Source organism: Lissotriton helveticus, chromosome 12 (genome assembly GCF_964261635.1).
Source record: "Lissotriton helveticus chromosome 12, aLisHel1.1, whole genome shotgun sequence".
NCBI lineage: Eukaryota > Metazoa > Chordata > Amphibia > Caudata > Salamandridae > Lissotriton > Lissotriton helveticus.
The window spans coordinates 825,121,768-825,133,248 of NC_136073.1; positions in this window are offsets into that span (position 1 = coordinate 825,121,768).

Consider the following 11,481-nt stretch of genomic DNA (forward strand, 5'->3'; position numbering starts at 1 on the left):
TGAACTTCGGTTTTGTGTGGACTACCGGAGGCTCAACGCAGTCACCCGAGCAGACGCCCACCCCATTCCCCGCGCAGACGAGCTCATCGACCGCCTGGGGTCTGCTCGCTACCTAAGTACCTTCGACCCGACCTGCGGCTACTGGCAAATTGCGCTCACAGAGGGAGCCAAGGAGCGGTCCGCCTTCTCCACCCCGGACGGGCACTATTGCTTTCGAGTGATGCCGTTCGGGATGAAAAATGCCCCGGCCACCTTTCAAAGACTGGTGAACCGAGTCCTGGCCGGGCTGGAAGAGTTCAGCGCCGCATATCTGGACGAGATTGCGGTGTTCAGTTCGCAAATGGGACGAGCACCTCTGGAGGGTGTTGCTGGCCCTGCGCCAGGCAGGCTTGACAGTGAAAGTTAGCAAGTGCCAGATTGGGCAGGGGTCAGAGACCTACCTAGGCCACCAGGTCGGGAGCGGACAGGTCGCCCCTCTCCAGCCTAAGATTGATTCCATCTTGGCCTGGGAGCCGCCCACCACACAGACCGAGGTCCGAGCCTTCCTGGGCCTCACCGGTTACTACCGGAGGTTCATAAAGAGTTACGGCAGCATAGTGGGTCCCCTCACAGAATTGACGTCCAAGAAGCAGCCCAAGCGTGTGCAGTGGACCCCCTCCTGCCAAGAGGCGCTCGAGGCCTTAAAGACCGCCATGTGTACTGCCCCCGTGCTTCAAGCCCCGGACTACTCCAAGGAGTTTGTGGTCCAAACCGACGCCTCCGAGCATGGCATCGCGCCGTACTGTCCCAGCTCAATGAGAAAGGCATAGAGCAGCCCGTAGCATTCATTAGCAGAAGGTTACTGCCCCTAGAACAGAGATGGAGCACCATCGAACGAGAAGCGCTCGCAGTAGTCTGGGCCCTCAAGAAACTCCGACCCTACCTGTTCGGAACCCATTTCCGAGTGCAGACAGATCATCGACCCTTACGGTGGCTCGTGCAGATGAGGGGAGAGAATCCCAAACTGCTGCGATGGTCAATCTCCCTCCAGGGGATGGACTTCACAGTAGAGCATCACCCTGGTACCGACCACGCCAACGCTGACGGCCTCTCCAGATTCTTCCACCTCAGCGATGAGAACCCCCAAGAGGATGGGTAGTTCTCCTCGACCTTCAGCTGGGGGGGACGCGTGTTGGACCCGGCCTCGTGGCGTGGTCCTCCCTGACCCGTAGTGACCCCTCCTGACCCGTGCATCTCCCCATGGCCCTGATTCACCCTACCATTCCCTCCATGACCCATATCCTCCACACTGGGCTTCCCCGTCCTCGTCCTCCATCTTCCTGGTACCCGAGGCCGATGCCCATGTCCCTGCACCTAAGATGGCCGCCCCGGCCCCAGCCCGACCTCGGCCTTCGGCGCGCCATACCCGGCTGGGGGGTAGAGCGCTCCCCGGGAGCGAGAGACGGAGGAGTAGCTCGATCACACCTCCCACCTCCCCTCGAAAGATGAGTTTCGATCACCCATCCGTCCTCCCTGAGGGCTGGCTCCAGGCCTGCTGAGTGTCTGGGATCCCTCCAGACCCAACTTGAAAGGATGAAAGGAGCCGCCGAGGCGGAACCCCCAGGTGCTAAGACCTCCGCCTGCGAGGACTCCGGACATCAAAGGGGAGCAGTCCTATATCAAGGGTTGCTCTGGGACGATCAAGTCAGTTGTATCCTGGAAGTACGAGAGCCCTGCTGACGTCGTCGCGGCTCCTACCTAGCAGAGAAGGACTTCTGCTCGAAACCATCTGAGCCCTGCTGACCTCGTCGCGGCTCCTACCCGGCAGAGAAGGACTTCTGTTCGAATCCATCTGAGCCCTGCTGACTTCCTCGCGGCTCCTACCCGACAGAGAAGGACTTCTGCCCAAATCCATCTGAGACCTGCAGACGTGGTCGCGGCTCCCACCGGCAGAGAAGGACTTCTGCCCGAATCCATCTGAGCCCTGCTGACATCGTCGAGGCTCCCTTGCAACCTTGAGAACTCCTGAGCCCTGCTGATTCAATCGCGGCTCCGAAAGACCGGAAGAACTACCTCATACTTGCCCGAGCCCTGCTGATTCGATCGCGGCTCAGAGACTATCCTGGTCCGGCTGGACCCAAGATCTACCCGTATCCCCCAGCTCGAGGATTGAGAGCTGTGCGCCGGATACGCACTCGCATTGACTTTGAACCTTAAGACTGTCCCGCTACCCTAACCCCTACCGAGACTCTTTGAGCCGTGCTCTGTTTGTACATAAGAATCTGCGGATCATAAAGATCCATTTTACTTGAAGAGATAAGGAATACGTTCGCTTGAATCCTACAGTGTGGTGTCCCTTTGTCGAGTGGTGCTAGCGCAGCGCGTGCGATCCTAGATTCGAGATCCTCTCCCTGAGGGGTCTCCCGCCAGTGCTCGGCAGTGTTCCTAGGAGAGGTGGATCACAGGGTGGTCAGGTGCATATTCTGGCCTCCCCTGGGATCGCCCCTTCTAACAGGGAACAACTTTTTTCTTTTGCTTCAACACTCCATGGACTGCATGTGTTTTCTTGCTCTCATCCCCATGTGCTGATTCCCAGCTCCCCTAAGCTCTATGTATCGCTCACCCAGCCTGTTCATCACTTCTCCCTGTCCCTCTCTGTGCAGGTTGAGCGGTGTGTGACTGTAGGAAGAGCAGCTATTTTCGTTGTTTTTCCAACCCATGTGCCCTCAAAGCTCCTTATCTCGGTTGGACCAAGCCACTAAATGATATTAAGTTGTTTCCTAACTTCCACTCTCACTCATCAGTTGCTCCGCTGCCCTCTTCTTCCTCAATCCAGAAGCTGCACTTTGGGCCTCTCCTTTCTTGATAATGTGCTTATGCACATGCCACTATTTTTTTTCTAATTTACTAAGATGGATGTCTGTGTTATTGGAAAGGAAAAATGTTTTTTATTAAAATGGCAGCCGCGCAGTCATGGCGCTTATGTGTGCTTGTGTGGTGATGCATGCACACACCTACATCAACACCCTGGGGACCAGCTATACAGAAAAAGAAAAATTATGTTGCACCCCCATGACACACACGCATGTATGATCGAAAGGGGATTTGGGTCTGCTCACATGTTTATTACTTTGAGTGCAACATTACGTTGGGAAGACGTTAAGAATTTCCTCTGTAAGAGTGCTTGTATTGCATTTCTTTTGGCTTCTGAAGGGTTTCAACACTGAATGAGGCCTCCTTGTTAAGTGTAATGACAATGCAGTATGTGAGGGAAATCCCCCCATATTATTGTAATCTTGTAAACATGCATATGGTTTTTCTATAGCGCAAACTGAGGCAAAAGGCAGAGGAGCATTGTACATGGTCAAAGATGAGCATAAAGTCAACGAGACATAGGAGAGAAAGATGGGTTGAGGAAGGTTAATGTAGGGTGATGTAGTTTTCTTTACAGAGGTTATCATTAACTCTTGAAGGATACTGGGATCTTGTTCCAGATCCTAGGTGCATGATGGAAAAGGCCTGCTGTCTTGTTTTTTATACTTCCTAGCCTTCAGGCTGAAGGTGTTCTGGCTATGCGAGTGACAAGAACCACAAGAGATGGCGAGCTTTCCTGCAAGGTAAGCAGGGGTGCCAGTCTTGATGGTTTTGTAAAAATGCAGCTTTTTTGATGATGGAGCGGGTCGGCAAGGGTAGCCAATAGAGTTCCATCGGGTTGGGGGTGATGTGATTATATTTCTTCAGAACCTGGATGTGCTGCGACAGATAGGCTTTCCCCAAGGAGTGCCAGTGCGGAGGCTATGTGACCAAGGAGTAAGGCAGTACCACCATCCAGATGCATGAGTACGAGAGATTGAAAGCAATTCTGAAATTGCTTTCTGGAAAAAACTGTTTTGGGAAGAGAAAGCTGGTACCAGGCCAGCTTTGTTTTTTGATGATATATTAATTGAGACTGAGGTTGGTGTCCAGGATGAATCCAAGTAAATTGGCATTCAGTGAGAGTTGGGAGCCAAAGCCATCAATATTCATGTCATTCAGTCAGGTTTGTACTGTATCTTGGTTGCTGTTCTTGGCAAATAATAGGAATTCTGTCTTTGTTCAGTGGAGTTTCAGGTTGGTCCTGGACATCCAAGACTGGATGACGAATGAGACGTGTTTGGGCCATTGTTTGTCTGAAGCAGAGGATATTTTAAAGTAGATGTGTGTATCATCAGTATACTGGTGAATCTTGATGTGGTTATTTGTAAGTAGAGCACAAAATGGCTCCACGTAAAAGCTGAGGAAGACAGGTGACAGTATGGAACCCTAAGGGACTCCACAGGAGATACAAATCTCTTGTGACCGAAGGTGCCCCATGAACAAACTGGTTTTAGATGAAGGGTAAGAGGACAACCAGTAAAGGACATTGCTGGTGAACCACATTAGAGGCTCAAGGGTGAGTATGAAATCGGGATGGTTGACTGTGTCAAAGGCAGCTGAGAGGTCCATCAATATGTGGAAGCACGGACAATCTTTCCCTATAGTTAAAAAGACAACGTCTACTATGTGTAAGGTAGTGGTCTCCATGTTACAGCAGACTGGTAGTCATGCAGTAGATGGCTAGCACTGATGTGATTTTGGAGTTGAATATAGACTCCTTTTCCAATGATCTTGCTATAAAATGGTACGTGAGAGATGAGCCAGTTGTTGGTAAAGTCTTCAGGGTCTAGTTTATGTTTCTTTAGCAGTGGAAGTACCTCACCTGGCTTGAGAAGTTCTGGCAAGATGCTCGAGTAACGGAAGCATTGACAATGGTAAGTAGAGGTAAGAGAGCATCTCTAGAGAAAACTTTGATGAAGGACAGTGGTAAGGCATCTTCTTCATTAGAGCTTTATAAGGGAATTGAGTATGTCAGCAAGATCTGGGAGAGGTAGGACTTTGAAAACTGACCACTGTGGGATTCTACAGGAAGAGGATAGTATACGAGATCAAGCAAGCTTGGTATTGTCAATGTTCTGTCGGAACTTCTGCATTTTTTCAGTATAAGAGGGTACTCTTCCCTGACCCGCTCCTCGGTCTTCTTTAGGGTTCAGGGTAATGCTGTAGAGATTTTCTTTGAGATAAGGACTTCTCTGGCATCTTATCTTATCATTAGTAAAATGACTGCTCAAGTCTTGCAAATCCCCTTTGTAATCGGGTCTGTAGTTGGCAGAGGTCTGCACCCTGTCCAACTAGGGACAGCAATCCTTGTCAGGGTAAGTCAAAACACAATCCAAAATGATCCTGGGCTCACCCCTTGGTAGCTTGTCACAGAGCAGGCAGGCTTAACTTAGAGGGAAATGTTTCTGCAATAACCATACAACAACACAGTAAATACACCACAAAAGGACTCCACAACAGTTTATACCAATAGACAATATTTATCTGAGTAACACAAGGCCTAAACAATCAAAATCCATCAAGTAGAAGTTGAGATATTGAATGTTGAAGACATAAATGCAATAAAGCGTTAGAGGCCGGTAGCACAAAAGGGGTTACTTCAGGTCGCAAGATACTGGTGCAAATCCAAAGTTCAAGCAGACCACGATGGAGCGTGGGCCGGCTACAGAGACCCACTTGGGCCCGCTGAACACAGTACCGTGTATCCTGGGATGCAGTCTGCACCGCAAGGCTTTGCGTCGTACGATGTCGGTTCCGAGAGGCTGTGTGGTGAGGCTTTACAAAGCTTCACATCATCCAGCGATGGTTCCGAGAGATCTCAGCTGTGCGGCCAGGCTTTGCGGGGCTTTGCGCTGCGTCGTGTCACATTTGGTAGAAACTCAGCTGAAGAACCCACTTCTGAGGTCCAGAACTTGGAGGGGGTACCTCAGGCAAGGATTGAACTCATAGAAGGAGGAGTCCAGCAACACCAGTAGAACTGCAGGAAGTCTTTTGTGTCCCTGAAATTTCAGAAACAGGAGGCAAGCTAACAAGCCCTTGGAGATCAATTTGGAGGGAAGGCAGAGTCCAGCTCTCTTCACAGCAGTCAGAGAGCAACAGACAGCAGGGCAATAAGCAGGAAAGCAGTCCTTAAAACAGTCCAGTTGAGTCTTTTGAGCAGCACCGCAGTTCTTCTGACAGATTCAGCGTTGGTCCAGAAGTGTCTGATTTGGGAGGGTCAGGGACGTAGTACCCAAATGAGTCTTTGATGTGGGGGAAACTTCAAAGAGTGGTTTTGAAGTGCACAAGCACCCCTTTCAAGCAGTCCTGTCAGACAGGTTATCTATGGCCATCACCAGCCATTTGTGTGGGGTCAGGTCATTACTTGATGTCCCAGTGTGAACCCCCATCCTCCAGTCTACCCAGGCGGGGCATCGGAATGCATATTCATGCAGAGGAATGTTCAGCCACCGCTAGCTTCCTGGGTTTATGGATGTCGGGGAGAAATGCACAATGGGATCATTCACCCCGTCCAGAAGTTTATCAGAGACAGGCTTGAGGTCACATAGAGCACAGTTAGAGGCAGAAAAATGCCCACGGTCTGAAAGTGGCACGTCTGAAAGTGGCACTTCTGCACTAGTCCAACCTTACGAGCAAAAGCGCAGTTATCACTACTATTCCACCTATACCAAACATGATAGAGCTACTCCCCTTGGATCAGGAATTACCACTTAGAAGCATGTAAGGGAATTCCCAATGCTAGTCTATTAGGGGAGTAGACCTCACCGTAATGAAAAACTAAATAGGATGTTTTTCACTACCAGAACATGTAAAGCACATAAGCACATGTCCTTCCCTATGCTTACATAGCACCCTGCCCTCTGAGTTGCCAAGGGCCGTCCTTAGGGGTGACTTTTATGTAATAAAAGGGGATGTTCAGGGCTTGGCAAGTAGTTTTATCTGCCAAGTTATAGTAACTGCGAACTGGACATGCAGGTCCTACCATGGCAGGCCTGAGACATGGTTAGGGGACAACTTACATGGGCAACAAGATCACTGATGCGCGCCCACTTGTAGCATTTAATTTACAGGCCCTGGGCACCTGTGGTGCACATTACTAGGGACTTATAAGTAAATTAAATATGCCATTTGGGTACGATCCAATGTTACCATGTTTTAGGGAAGAGAGCACAAGCACTTTAGAACTGATTAGCAACACTAAAGTGTGCAGAGTCCTAGAGCCAGCAATAATGGGTAAGGAAAATGGAGGGAGGCAGGCGAAATATTTGTGAGAACACCCGCCCAAGGCTGTCAAGTCTAACAACCATAAAACATGAAAGTCTCCCTGCAATGGTTTCAAATATACACTTTAAGTGTAATGGAAACCTGAAGACGGACACGCATTCAATCAATCAGGGTATTGTAAAACACGCTACTCACCCGTGAGGGTCTCATGGCGCTGGGGGGGGGGGGGGAGCCGCTTGGTTCAGCCGAAGAGCCAGGTCTTGAGGGTCTTCCTGAAGGTGTCCAAGGAGAGGGCATGTCTGATGTCTGCTGGTAGCTCGTTCCAGGTCTTGGCTGCGATGTGAGAGAACGATCTTCCGCCTGATCTAGTTCTGCGGATCCGCAGGGTTTCAGCTAGTGCAAGGTTGGAGGATCACAGGTTTCTGTTGGGTATGTGGAAGTTTATTCTGTTGTTGAGGTATTTAGGTCCGTTGTTGTGCAGGCACTTGTAGGCGAGTGTGGATCTTGAAGGTCCAGTGTAAGATGTGCATGTACATTGTATCGCCTCTGACTCTTTCAGCAGCAAGTGCTCGCCTCATCCCACCTCCCTTGCTCCCTTTTCACCCTCTTGCTTCGACTGCCATAGCAGCAGACACTTGAATGCTGAAGGGTTGTAAAGTCAGCATTAAAAGTATCTGCTTTGTGACTGTGAATCCGCCCTGGTAACCCTCTTTGTACAGCAGTGCAGATGGTTGGCAGTCTGTTACTTATTGTTCTGTTGGCAATATTTAATCCTGTACACTAACAAACAACATGTAGTTTAAGCAGATATGTATGACCCAAAAGAATATTACCACAAACCAGTCCACACTGATCTCATGTACCAAAGAGGGATTCAGGTATGCAGACAAAGGGCAAAGACATTTATTTTAAGATTAATTGGCTGAGGTCATGTGATTCGGTAGATTCTTGTTGTGAGGCTTCCGGGCACTACACTCAATAGAATACTCGGCAACTATGCACTTGGGGAAGATGGAGCCGTCAGCGGTATGGATGTCCACAACCCTTCTGCACAGCTGTTTTGATTTGAAATGTAAGTGCTGCATAACTGCAGGCTGGAAACTAAGCAGGCAAGCAGGTCTTGGACCGGTGTGTTTTTTGGGGTGAGTGGTGTAACTTTGAGTGCAGGGAGAGCAGTGTGTAATGTGAGTTCAGTCTGAATGTCAATTTTGGCTTGACACTGAGACTCTTTGACCAGAAGGAGAATGTATTCTTCAGCCCCGTATCTACTATTAGAGTTCAATGCCAGCTTGTCCTGGTGGCACACAATCCAAACATGAGTCATCTCTGCATATAAGTTGTGTAGAGATGCTTACAAGATTCTTTCCAATTAGAGTTTTGCACAAACAAGGTACATTGTTCTACACTTCTGCATGAGGGCAATCTGACACCTGTAAGATGTATCAATTATTTGGAAGGAACAAAGTAGAGACTGCTTACAAGTCTAGTTGAATGTTTATGAGCATTTTGCATGCAGAGGAAACTTTCTATTCAAGCAGAGTATCTTCCAGGCAATCTCTAAACAATTGCCGAATGGTGCCAAGTTTTGTACACAATTACCAAATCGGATCATCGCTCAACAGATTTATTTAAATGTAACACTCACCTTTCTCTGTTTGTCAGTTGCACACCAGATCCCCAGGCTCATGCCATAGATGCATTTTACCAAGACAGGTCTCAGGGTCTCAATCATGCTTTTCTTCCTTTTATTATGGTTGAAAGTTTTAACCATAAATATGACAACAAGGAACATCTCTGTTCCAAAAGAAATTCGAACTTGGTAATCCCAGGGTTGGTTGCCAACCTGCTGGAACTGATATCAGATGGTCCAATTCAAATTCTATTCACCAGTTCTTCTCCTTGATTCTCTACAATGCCACATGCTAATCCTCAACCAAACTGTCAATGTAATAGCATGGAAATGTTTGGGTCCACCTGGAGATGCCCAAGCGTTTTGTAAGAGGCTGCAAACCTCATCCACCCATCTTGGGCCCCAGGAATCACCAAGGCTTACCAGTATGCATGGAAGGTTTTGAGTAGTTGATGTGTGAATAAGGATTCTAATCTCTTTTTAGGTCTCAGCCTGCGTAGGCTGCGCTTGCGCAGTCTCGTCGGCAAGATCTTATGTTTTACAGAGTGGGGCTTGAACCCGCCCCTCTTCTCCATTGGCTGGCGTCCTAAACGGAGGCCAGACAATGGAGAAGACAGGCGTCTTTCCATTTAAGCCCTGACTTTTGGGGATTGAGGGGTGTGTTTTTTAGTTTCTTTCTCTCCTCTTCCCATTGGCTGGAATTTTACATTCCAGCCAATGGGAAGAGGAGAGAAAGAAAAACACGCCCCCCAGTCCGAAAATGAAGGGGCGTTTCTCCGAGGTATTTCTGCTTGACCTCGGAGAAACATGGTGGGAAATGAAGGGGGCTCTCGTGGCCACACGATCCGCATTGTGCCCAAAGGACTGGCCCAGCGTGGCACTGTACACGAGATACCTGCATGCACAAGGCTTCTGAAGGTAAGGGGGTGGTGGGTCCTCTAGCGCAGCTGACGGGCTCCTTACGAATCCCCGATGCTCTCTGCAGGCTCACTAGCGCGGCTGGCGGGCTCCTTACGAGTCCCCGATGCTCTCTGCAGGTTCACTGCACACCTCCAACTGGAAGAAGCAAGCGCTTGAATACCTGGGGGTTTAAGCGCTATATAAATAGCACATACATATCTATCACTCGTCGTTGTTCATCTTCTTCCCGAACCCCACAGCTACCTAGAGAGCGCGGCACCCACCGCCGGAGCGCCGCTGTGCATCCCCGGAGGCGAGGCTCAAGTTTCCTGCCGGGACCCTCCGGACGGGTCCGGAAGAGCGAGGACTCGGATCGGCCATGCAGGGCGAGACACCACGAGCGGGCTGAGGTGTGGAGGAAGCGGCGAGCCTGCCGGTTGAGCGGAATTTTTGAATTTACCAGTCAGAGGAGGCGCGAGCCATTTGCGGATCCAAGATGGCGGCCGCCGCTGTTACGTCTGACACCGTGAGAATGAACAGCGCAGAGTGAACCGACCTGAAACCAGCTGCAATCGGGAGCCAGTGCGACCCACAAGTGAGGCGCGGCGACATTAGTAGGCTGTATCCCGTTTTTGGCAAGTTAGCGGGATTTGAAAATCCGATTAGAAAATCAATCATAGCTGTTCATTGGTTGATGGTTTTAGAGACTGTTGTGCCACTGGTCAGGAATTTGCCTGTAGCACTTCCCATTCTTCCATAGGAGCGCCGAGAGGTAAACGAAAGCTCTGCACCGACGCTGCTTCTCCGTCACCAGACCTCGACTCCGCCCTGAATCGAGTTTGTAGTATCATCCGTTTCCGACAACAACTAGAGTGCATCTAAGGCTTCATCGATTTATTTATTCCCCTCCACCCCCGCGTACTGTGGCTCAGCACACGGACTGCACCCACACCAGAAGGTATGATGATTTAAGCCCGTTCTGATCAGGCCAGGTTGTATGCCCCCCAATGTTCTTTCCTTCCAGATATAACTACCTGTTAGAAATGCTCTCTGTGTGTGGCTCTCTGTGGGTGGCTCTGTGTGTGTGTGTGGCTCTGTGTGTGTGTGTGTGTGTGTGTGTGTGTGTGTCTGTGTGTGTCTCTGTGTGTGTGTCTGTGTCTGTGTGTGTCTGTCTGTGTCTGTGTGTGTCTGTGTGTGTCTGTCTGTGTGTGTGTGTGTGTCTGTGTGTGTGTCTCTGTGTGTATGCCTCTGTGTGTGTGTGGCTGTGTGTGTGTGAGGGGGGCTGTGTGTGTGTGGGTGGGCTCTCTGTGTGTGTGTGGCTCTGTATGTGTGTGGCTCTGTGTGTGTGTGGCTCTGTGTGTGTGTGTGGCTCTGAGTGTGTGGCTGTGTGTGTGTGTGTGTGGCTCTGTGTGTGTGTCTGTGGCTCTCTGTGTATCTCTGTGTTGCCCGAAGTTGTCTTTGCCAGCAGCGGCCGGCACAGGTAAGCGCGATGAGGCAGGGTAAGGTGGGAGGGAAGTCGACAGACAACAGAATAGGTGTTATATATTTATTTAATTATACCTATTCTGTCGTCTGTCGACTTCCCCCACCCCGTCTCGCAAGTTGGTCGACAATATGCCAATGTACTTTATGTCGCCTGCACGGAAGTCTTGCATATTCATAAAACCACAGCAGCATTAAAAGGACTCATTGTATCGACTTCAGAAGGATGACAGACTGATCTAGTCAAGGGAGATACAAAGCTAATTCCACTGTATGCGGATCTACTCAGCAAGAGCGTGAACCTGCAGAGCTGTCTAGTCAGCTAGATGATGTTGCAGCCCCTGTTCCCT